Source organism: Neolamprologus brichardi, chromosome 12 (genome assembly GCF_056152115.1).
Source record: "Neolamprologus brichardi isolate AB-2024 chromosome 12, ASM5615211v1, whole genome shotgun sequence".
Classification (NCBI taxonomy): domain Eukaryota; kingdom Metazoa; phylum Chordata; class Actinopteri; order Cichliformes; family Cichlidae; genus Neolamprologus; species Neolamprologus brichardi.
Window position 1 is genome coordinate 390,503 of NC_142115.1, and position 10,413 is coordinate 400,915.

At 42.2% G+C, this 10,413-nt stretch overlaps 1 protein-coding gene across 3 annotated transcripts in view; it reads right to left on the reverse strand.

Annotated features, from left to right (window-relative positions):
- Positions 1–9,883, reverse strand: part of pdzd2 (PDZ domain containing 2) — a 57,064-nt gene extending 47,181 nt beyond the window's left edge. For all 3 annotated transcript variants that reach the window (XM_087848839.1, XM_087848838.1, XM_087848840.1), the window contains exon 1: positions 9,581–9,883. The gene's annotated coding sequence lies outside the window, so the exon portion shown is untranslated. The remainder of the gene's footprint in view (positions 1–9,580) is intronic.
- Between the last annotated feature and the right edge of the window lie 530 nt (positions 9,884–10,413).

The following is a 10,413-nucleotide window of genomic DNA, read 5'->3' on the forward strand; positions in this document are numbered from 1 at the left end:
GTTTTAGCTTCAGCTCTGTAATAAAGCACACAGCACAGGACGCAGTGTGTTTGGCTAGACTGGAACATGCGGGGATTACAGATATTTATTGTTTCAGGCCTCGCTGAGCTGCTGTCAGCAGTTTATGTGAGCTGTGTGGGGCCCGAGCAGAGCAGGCTGCGTCTGTGCACAACTACAGACATATTAACCTCCTGCATTCAAACAAAAAGCCTTCTATGCACAACACTCTGACAAAATGCTTCAAATTGTTACAAAGTTATGAACATAAACTATGACATGTATATAGTATGTATGTAGTATAGTTGACACGGACGGGCAGGAGAAAGAAAATGTCTCTGTTTATGTCCAGAGCCCAGACGTGAAGCTAACTGAACATCCCTGAGAGACCTGACAATAACTGCACTGATGCTCTTCACCCACCCTGATGGAGGCTGAGAGGTGCTGCAAAGATAAATGGGAGAGACAAAGATAAGCGTGCTGAGCTTGTAGCATCATCCTCGAAAAGACTTAAAGCTGCAACTGAAGCCTCATCTACGTCATCTTTAAATATGATTTTTAATAAATGTGCAAGAATTTCAAGCAAACCTTCTTCACTTTGTGACTATGGGACTGTATCGAATATTCGAGTAAAAAGTTTAATGTAATTATGGATTAACTGTTAATGAGCTGCATGATACTGCCACATAATAAAACTGAAACATGTTTTTTCAGGGATGTTGCATCTTTTGCATTCTAAGCAGCTGCTTGTAGCCTGTGTATCCACATCAGTAATATGTCATATGAAAGGAAGTATCCATATTTCCTTACATATCAGCAGCTGCTGGTGTCCTCCGTGGCAGGGCTGTGTCATATCACTGAGTCACTCACGTGCTTCGTATGACAAGAAGAGCAAACGGTGCAGGGAGAGCGTCTGATATGGTCACATGGTGGTGACCCTAACCCTAGCCATGAGCAACAGTAACATTAGAAGGATGAAACATACCTTTCACTTATACGTGCTGCTGCCTGGAGCTGCAAGCAGCAAAAACACTCTTCTATGTATTTTTTCTCTATGCTCCAAAATAGTATTGTAAATTTTCTTGACAATGTTGTGATAAATGTGAAGCTCTAGTGCCTGAGCCTGCATCTAGCCTGGTTGTATGCAGGAGTGGGTTTTGGCTCAACCACACTAGTCAGGCCGAGAAAGAAAGAAACTGAGATTCTGGGTTCTTCCCATTTTCAAGAGGAGGCAGCAGCATGGAGAAGTTCATGGTTTTTAGGAGCTGAAGCTCACAATCACTTTCTTACATATTGCAGGATGTCAGTGGGCGGTTTGAGCTCTTGTTAGCAGGAGGGGACCACAGTCAGAGAGTGTGAGCCATTCTGTGACACAACAACAGCGTTTTGATTGTGTCATCACTGCACAACAATGTGATTGGTCAGATGTTCACACACATCCAAAACACCGTAACATTGAACTTGATGTGAAAAAATAAATGCAGCAAATTCGTCCTGCATAATGATTCATTCAGTGTGAGCGGCTGCTTCACGAACAGATGAGTCAAAAAAACTTTATCGCACAAAAACATTCGCACAGATTTCACTGCTGATTATTAGAGATAGTTGATCATATTTAAGATTGAAGAATTAATCAATGGCAGGACTTCTTTGAGCAGTTTTGTAGGAATGGGGTCTAAAAGACACGTTGATGGTTTGGAGGAAGTAATTATTGAAGTTAACTCAGAAAGATCGATTGGAGAAAAAGAGTCTAACTTAACATCAATGGTACTAAGAGTAGCTGTAGATAATATTACATCTGTGGGATGATTATTGGTAATTTTTTCTCTAATGATTAAAATTTTATTTGTGAAGAAGTTCATGAAGTCATCACTAGTTAACGTTAAAGGGATGGTTGGCTCAAAAGAGCTCTGACTGTTTGTCAGCCTGGCTACAGTGCTGAAGAGAAACCTGGGGTTGTTCTTATTTTCTTCAATCAGTGATGAGTAGTAAGCTGTTCTGGCTTTGCGGAGGGCTTTCTTATAAAGCAACAAACTATTTCTCCAGGCTAAATGATGATCCTCTAAATTTGTGACACGCCATTTCCTCTCCAGATTACGAGTCATCTGCTTTAGGGTACGTGTTTGAGAATTATACCACGGGGTCAGGTACTTCTGATTAGAGACCTTAGTTTTCACTGGAGCTACAGTATCCAGAGTCGTACGCAGCCAACATGTAATATCATAAACAATATAAGTGAGAGAAAAGAGGCTTGTATTTTCTTACAGGGGGTTTATTCGTCCTTCAACATTTATGAACCAGTAATGGTTCTTAGACTTGTACACTTGTTCGAACTTGCATTCTAACCTAGAGGCAACCAGGTTTCTGTTCCTCGAGTTTGGACTGGTGCAAACTTAACAACACACACAAGCCTCCATGTCAAACCTTCATACAATAATCACATGTGTAGCTGCATACACAAAGCTTTTATCTGCAGCAGTTATTCACTTGTTCATACTGGTTACTGATAGATCCCTTCCTGGCTCAGGATCAGTTAAGCAATGGGAATATTTCTTGCTTCCCATGTAGGGCTCTACGGTTGCACCGGTGTGACCTAGGATTTCTTCAGTCGCATGCCAAAATATTTTTTTATGTGAAGGTCACTTGGTGTTCGCTCGCTCTGTGGTAGAGTATCACTTCCTGTTCCTGCTCAAACACAGTGGTGTTTCTGAGTAGCTTACCAATATCATCATGATATTTGCATATCATGATGATATTTTGTGTCAAAAATGAACCCTATAAATATGTCAGCACCATTAGGATGAAATTATTGTGTCACCAACATTTTAACGTTAGACATAATTTTAACAGCCTCTGTAAACTAATATCCTGGCTGCTCGAGGCTGACGTTTTCTCTGACAGTTTCAATCAAATTCAGAAATGCTGCTCTGAGACTGAGAGAACTAATAGTGCTGCTGTGCAGTTAGTTTCCAAACATTCATGGTTACATACAGTTTTAGCCTGATGTGGGCCAAAGCCTAGCATAGCCTGTAACGTTATTATGACACATTTAATGAGTGAACTTGGCTTTAAGCGACTTACAGGTTTCTTTGAAAAACACTTTCTTATATCCAGCTTCTTCCTCTTTGCTGCTGTCCTCCTCTCCTCCTCGCAGCAGGTTTGCCGCTGCTAAAACTAAACAGAGCTCCCTGAAAGGCTCAGCCAATCACATTGGCCATATTTGTCACATGACGTAGGACTCCAGTAGAGAACTAATTTAACTCTTTCTGCACCGCTGCGTGACTGAGACCTTTGCATGGAAACCGGGTCCAAATGGTTCTTTGGGTCTTAAAGGTTGCTGACTCCTGTCCTAGAGTATTTAAAAGTAGAATGGGAGGCAGAGCCTTCAGTTTTCAGGCCCCTCTTCTGTGGAACCAGCTTCCAGTTTGGATTCAGGAGACAGACACTATCTCTACTTTCAAGATTAGGCTTCAAACTTTCCTTTTTGCTAAAGCATATAGTTAGGGCTGGACCAGGTGACCCTGAATCCTCCCTTAGTTATGCTGCAATAGACGTAGGCTGCCGGGGGATTCCCATGATGCATTGAGTTTTTCCTTTCCAGTCACCTTTCTCACTCACTATGTGTTAACAGACCTCTCTGCATTGAATCATATCTGTTATTAATCTCTGTCTCTCTTCCACAGCATGTCTTTATCCTGTCTTCCTTCTCTCACCCCAACCAATCACAGCAGATGGCCCCGCCCCTCCCTGAGCCTGGTTCTGCTGGAGGTTTCTTCCTGTTAAAAGGGAGTTTTTCCTTCCCACTGTCGCCAAAGTGCTTGCTCATAGGGGGTCATATGATTGTTGGGTTTTTCTCTGTATCTATTATTATAGGATATACTGTACCATATAAAGCGCCTTTAGGCGATTGTTGTTGTGATTTGGTGCTGTGTAAATAAAACTGAATTGAATTGAAGTGTAAGTGAGAGCACAGGGCACAGAACTAGTAACTCTGAAAGAAGTACAGTAAGCAGCGCACTGTGTGAAGTCATGTATGTAAACTTCAAGTTTAGCCTTTTGATGGTTGTCAGGATGAGTTTTTGAGCCTGTTAACACAGAGTCACCCCAACTGATCCATTATGGTCAATTCTGATACCAAAAAATGACTTGAGATCGGGAGAGCAGCTGACCCTGCTGGTGGGAATGTGAGGCTCGTCTTACTTGATTTCTGGTTCTGCTGCTTCTGTGCTGAGCTCTCATTACCAATGCAGCTCAGGCTGTTTCCTCTGCACAGTGATAGGGAAGCAGCTGAGGTACAGACAGGCTTTATTTAACCCTCCTGTTATGTTGTGGGTCCAACTGACTGTTTTGATATTTGAAAAACATTTTAAATAAATAAATAGTTCAAATTGCTTTTTTAACATGAAACTTCTTTTGCTTGGCTAAAAAAGTGTGATCGACATATAAATGGTCCATCTGACATCTGTAACCCTGCAGGTTCATATTACGTAGATACGGTTCGAGTCAGTTTGACCTGGCAGTCAAAGTGGAGGCTAACGGGGTGAGCCATATTTCACTTCAAACACACAACTGACTTACTGACCTCATGTGTAAAGTGATGTTATGACTTTTGATGGGAACCTTTTCTGCTCTCCGGGCCAGCTCCACCCACACTGACTGTACACTCAGCAGGAAATGAGCAGTACATAAGGACTCTGCAGTGGAGACATTACACTCTGCAGCCTGTCAGTTTATTACCAAACGGGAAGTAAAAAGCTGAGAGTCCAGCAGGCTCTGGAGCTTTAATCACAGGGTGGGAGATTTGTCTGAGGAGGATGTGGCTGAAGAACATCTTGAAGTCTGATGATTCAGATTATGAACCAAATGAGGAAACTGCTATTCATATCTCTCCAAGGACAACAATATTATCAAAAAATGGTTAAATATAGTGATCTTCATCCTGAGATACACATCAGCCAAAACTGTCTGCATGAAACACAATAACAAACAACGAGTCCCACGAGTGTGGCAGTGACTCGTGTGACAGACATCACAAAGCTCGGTACAGAAAGTCATTCTGAGAACAGCTAATCTGAAGAGACGGTGTATCTGAGGGAGACAGGTTTGGGAGTCCTGGCTGGGTCTGTAGTCAGCAGCACGTCTGTGGGATGCAGAACACGTCTCTGCAGACTTTGTATTTTCTCTCAGTAATCTGATTTGAAAATTGAGATACGAATGTTCAACACATTTACATCTATTATTACTATTAGAAAAGTCAATATCATGGAAAACATTCTGTTTTGTATGCAGGACTTTCCAATGTACATTAAAAATGTTTAAATACACATTTTTTATGAAAAAACGAGTTATATATCAGCATTGAACCATGATCTGTGAGCTACATCGCATTAAATATTGATTGAAATGTTAGCAATGGAGTTAATCGTGACATATAAACACTGTTTATGGGAATATTTTGGTTCCTGACACTTTTGGACGACTAACAATGACGTGTGTCAAACTGACCCACACACATCATTGTTGTACCTGAGAACAGGAGGGTCAGCAGAAGTACTTGTGTTAAAAATCTGAACTCAAGCGTGCAGGCTGTGAAATGTACTCACAGTCAGAAAGCTTTTCTGAAGATGTTTCTACTATTTTGTCCAAAGCTAACTGAGCGTCATGCTACTAATTATAAAAACAAAATAATATATTTAGTGCATTAGTACAACATTAGCTGTAGTGAATCAACAACAATCAGTTTCTGCTGTGAGCTTCACTGTGAGCCATCATCCTGCTCTAACCTGCAGTGTTTTCATGCACCCTGTAAATAACAGTTTGTACACACTTCAGGTTCATATGACATTTTGCACCATATACTGATCCAGTATATAGTATATTAAAGGTCGCTCTCATGTAAGCTTTAGATTTCAGATCGCATTGAACAGCCCTCGCCTTCAAACCGAACCGAAACCGAAATCGTGCATGTCACTGTTCTCTCTGCTACTGCTAAATAATGTTTTCTGTATATCCACAAACAGGATATATCCACAGACCGCATATATCCACAGACGGCATATACCCACAGACCGCATATATCCACAGACCTCATATATCCACAGACCTCATATATCCACAGACCTCATATATCCACAGACCTCACATATCCACAGACCGCATATGCCCGCAGACCTCATATACCCACAGACAGCATATACCCACAGACCGCATATACCCACAGACCTCATATATCCACAGACCTCATATATCCACAGACCTCATATATCCACAGACCGCATATACCCACAGACCTCATATACCCACAGACCTCATATATCCACAGACCTCATATATCCACAGACCTCATATATCCACAGACCTCATATATCCACAGACCTCACATATCCACAGACCTCATATATCCACAGACCGCACGTGTCCACAGACCTCTTATATCCACAGACCTCATATGTCCACAGACCGCATATATCCACAGACCTCATATATCCACAGATGCACATGTCCACAGACCTCATATATCAACAGACCTCATATATCCACAGACCGCACATGTCCACAGACCTCATATGTCCACAGACCGCACATATCCACAGACCTCATATATCCACAGACTGCACATATCCACAGACCACACATGTCCACAGACAGCATAAATCCACAGACCTCATATATCCACAGACAAAATAAATCCACAGACCTCATATATCCACAGACAAAATAAATCCACAGACCTCATATATCAACAGAACTCATATATCAACAGACCGCACATATCCACAGACCTCATATATCCACAGACAGCATAAATCCACAGACCTCATATATCAACAGACCTCATATATCAACAGACCTCATATATCCACAGACCGTACATATCCACAGACCTCATATATCCACAGACCGCACATATCCACAGACCTCATATATCCACAGACTGCACATATCCACAGACCACACGTGTCCACAGACAGCATAAATCCACAGACCTCATATATCCACAGACAGCATAAATCCACAGACCTCATATATCAACAGACCTCATATATCCACAGACCGCACATATCCACAGACCTCATATATCCACAGGCCGCACATATCCACAGACATCATATATCCACAGACCGCACATATCCACAGACCGCACATATCCACAGACCTCATATATCCACAGACCGCACATATCCACAGACCTCATATATCCACAGACCGCACATATCCACAGACCTCATATATCCACAGACCGCACATATCCACAGACCTCATATATCCACAGACCGCACATGTCCACAGACAGCATAAATCCACAGACCTCATATATCCACAGACCGCACATATCCACAGACCTCATATATCCACAGACCGCACATGTCCACAGACCTCATATATCAACAGACCTCATATATCCACAGACCGCACATATCCACAGACCTCATATATCCACAGACCGCACATATCCACAGACCTCATATATCCACAGACCGCACATATCCACAGACCTCATATATCCACAGACCGCACATATCCACAGACCTCATATATCCACAGACCGCACATATCCACAGACCTCATATATCAACAGACCTCATATATCCACAGACCTCATATATCCACAGACCGCACATATCCACAGACCGCACATATCCACAGACCTCATATATCCACAGACCGCACATATCCACAGACCTCATATATCCACAGACCGCACATATCCACAGACCTCTTATATCCACAGACTGCACATATCCACAGACCGCACAATCCACACACTGCACACATCCACAGACCGCACATATCCACAGACCTCATATATCCACAGACCTCATATATCCACAGACCTAATATATCCACAGACCGCACATATCCACAGACCTCATATATCCACAGACTGCACATATCCACAGACCTCATATATCCACAGACCTAATATATCCACAGACCGCACATATTCACAGACCGCACATATCCACAGACCTCATATATCCACAGACCTCATATATCCACAGACCGCACATATCCACAGACCGCACATATCCACAGACTGCACATATCCAGTTTCACCTGCATACACAGTTTTTTGGTAAATCGACGTCTCCTTGGCCTGGTTCCTTCTTATATGTGTGTTTATGTGTAAAAATCACATCCAGTCTAGCTTCTCTCCCAACATTATACAAATATTTGTCCCCTGAGTCAGAACACAATTAAAAAACAAAACAGAAACTGTGTTTCTGGAATAATCCACAGAATGAACTGAAATGGTCAGAAATAGTTACAATGTGGGACTTTAGTTGTATTTATATGAGCGAGAGAAAAGCTCCTCTGGTTAGTGTGACTGCTTATAATGTCATTGTTGCATATTATTCCTGTGTCTGTGGAATATTGCATTTGTTATATTGTTATGTATCGTATTTATGTGCTGCCCTCTTGGAAACTTTGATCTGGATAAATAAAGGACAACAATAAAAATAACAGAAAATTCTATGCACTGTTACCAAGTACTTGTATTTTGTTACTTTTGACCTCTGTTACGACACAGTTCAATTTCAATTCACAGCAAGTACAGCTGCCTCGAGGCGTTTTACATACAGACGAACACAAAGTCACTCAATTTGGAACCTGGGAAAAACATCCATATAATCTGCAGTATCAGTACCAGGACCAGGTATTGCAGATTATTTGTGTTTTTTTTCCTAGTGAAGCCCACGACGTGTCCTCTCATACATCAGTGAGACATCAGAGACATGAGACATGTAGCAGTGAAATGTGTTTGGATGGTTTCGTATACAACATGTTCATAATCATACTGTACATATTTCACATGCTCTGCTCAGCTGAGTATTACTTGTGTGGACGTGAGGGTGGTAGGCTGTGAATGTTGGATGGCAGCCTCTACACTGAAAAGAAATCACATTACTTCTTAATGAGGTCATTTTAAAGCTGGAGCCAAAAGAGCTTGAAAGCAACAGTGAGTGGAGCTGAGAGAGCAGAGAGAGGAATCACTGCTGTGTCTGACAGACTGATGGTCAGTAAACACATCAAAGAGACATTCACGCTTTTTGCTTTTAAATGATGAGTTCAAGAAGAAGAAAAACAACACAAACACACACACACAGACACACAAACACAAACACAAACACACACACATACACACGGTGTTGTTGTTGAGGTTATATAGTTTAACCTTCTGCTGTTATCTACATGTATCTAGATACACTACTACCAATAATAATAATAATAATAATAACAACAACAACAACAACAACAATAATAATAATAATAATAATAATAATAACGCATTAACACCAAACTTTTTCTGAAGAAAACGTTGCTGGTCAGATTGGTTGGTTATGATTAGTTAGTATCTGAAAGTCTTCAATAACGTCACTTTTAGTTCACAGCTGTGCGTAATAAAGTGAAGCGCTCAGACGGTCCAGAGCTGTGCAGCCGAGCACGATACTGCTGATGCTCGCTGTTTTCCAGCGTGTCCCTATTCTGTGAAAGACTCGCAAAGGCTCCGTCACTGCCGTGTTACCGTCCACGTCTCTAAACGTGTACTCAGGGCGAAGATAACGCAGAGCTACTGTACCTGCGGGCTACGCTGTGTTCCTCTAAGGCTTCCACTTCCAGCTCGAACAATCCTCCGTGTTTTCAGCGGGTTTTTTCCTTTTTAAAGAGAGATGAAAGGCGCGCTTCACAGAGCGCCTGTGTGCAGGAATAAAGTGGCGCAAAGCTTCTGAAGAAAAGCGGCTCCAAACTTCAGAAGTCCCGATATCCTCTCCGGGAACACCGAGAAAAAAAACACAGAGACAAAGTCAAAGTTCAGCCTGCTGAGCCACAGTCACGGATGGTTTAGGTTCGGGTTGAACTGTCACTCGGCTGCCCCACTCCCCACTGCACACGGAGGGTGGAGTCACGTCCAGATTTGTTGAGGTGGTTCTTTTGCGCCCAGCTCCTCCCCCCGTGGGCTCCCCACTACGTGTTGTGATGTGTTGTCCATCACGTCGTGTGATAACTCTACAGTAGTAATAATACTATGGTCTGTCAAACTGCGCTCTGCCAACTTGAACTTGTTACAACATGAAGCAGGAATTAGCAGATGTTAGCATGCTGTTTCTTTACCGTTAGAGCCTCTGGCTGTCTCCAAGTTCAAATGAAACCAGCCGTACTGGCTACGTGACTGTGCTTATTCATCGTGGTTACTATGTTGCCACACACATGGACATCTCTCTAACATTGTAACCTTTGTTCTTCACCTCCTTTAGTGCACTGGTAGACCTGGGCTTTCTTCTTCTCAAACAGCACACTCTCACATATATTCAACATAAAACCATGTTAAAATCATTTACAGGACCCTGCAGAGGACAGAAAAGTACAAAAAACACCTTAATGCTTCCTTGGGATAAGGCGATATAGGTGGCC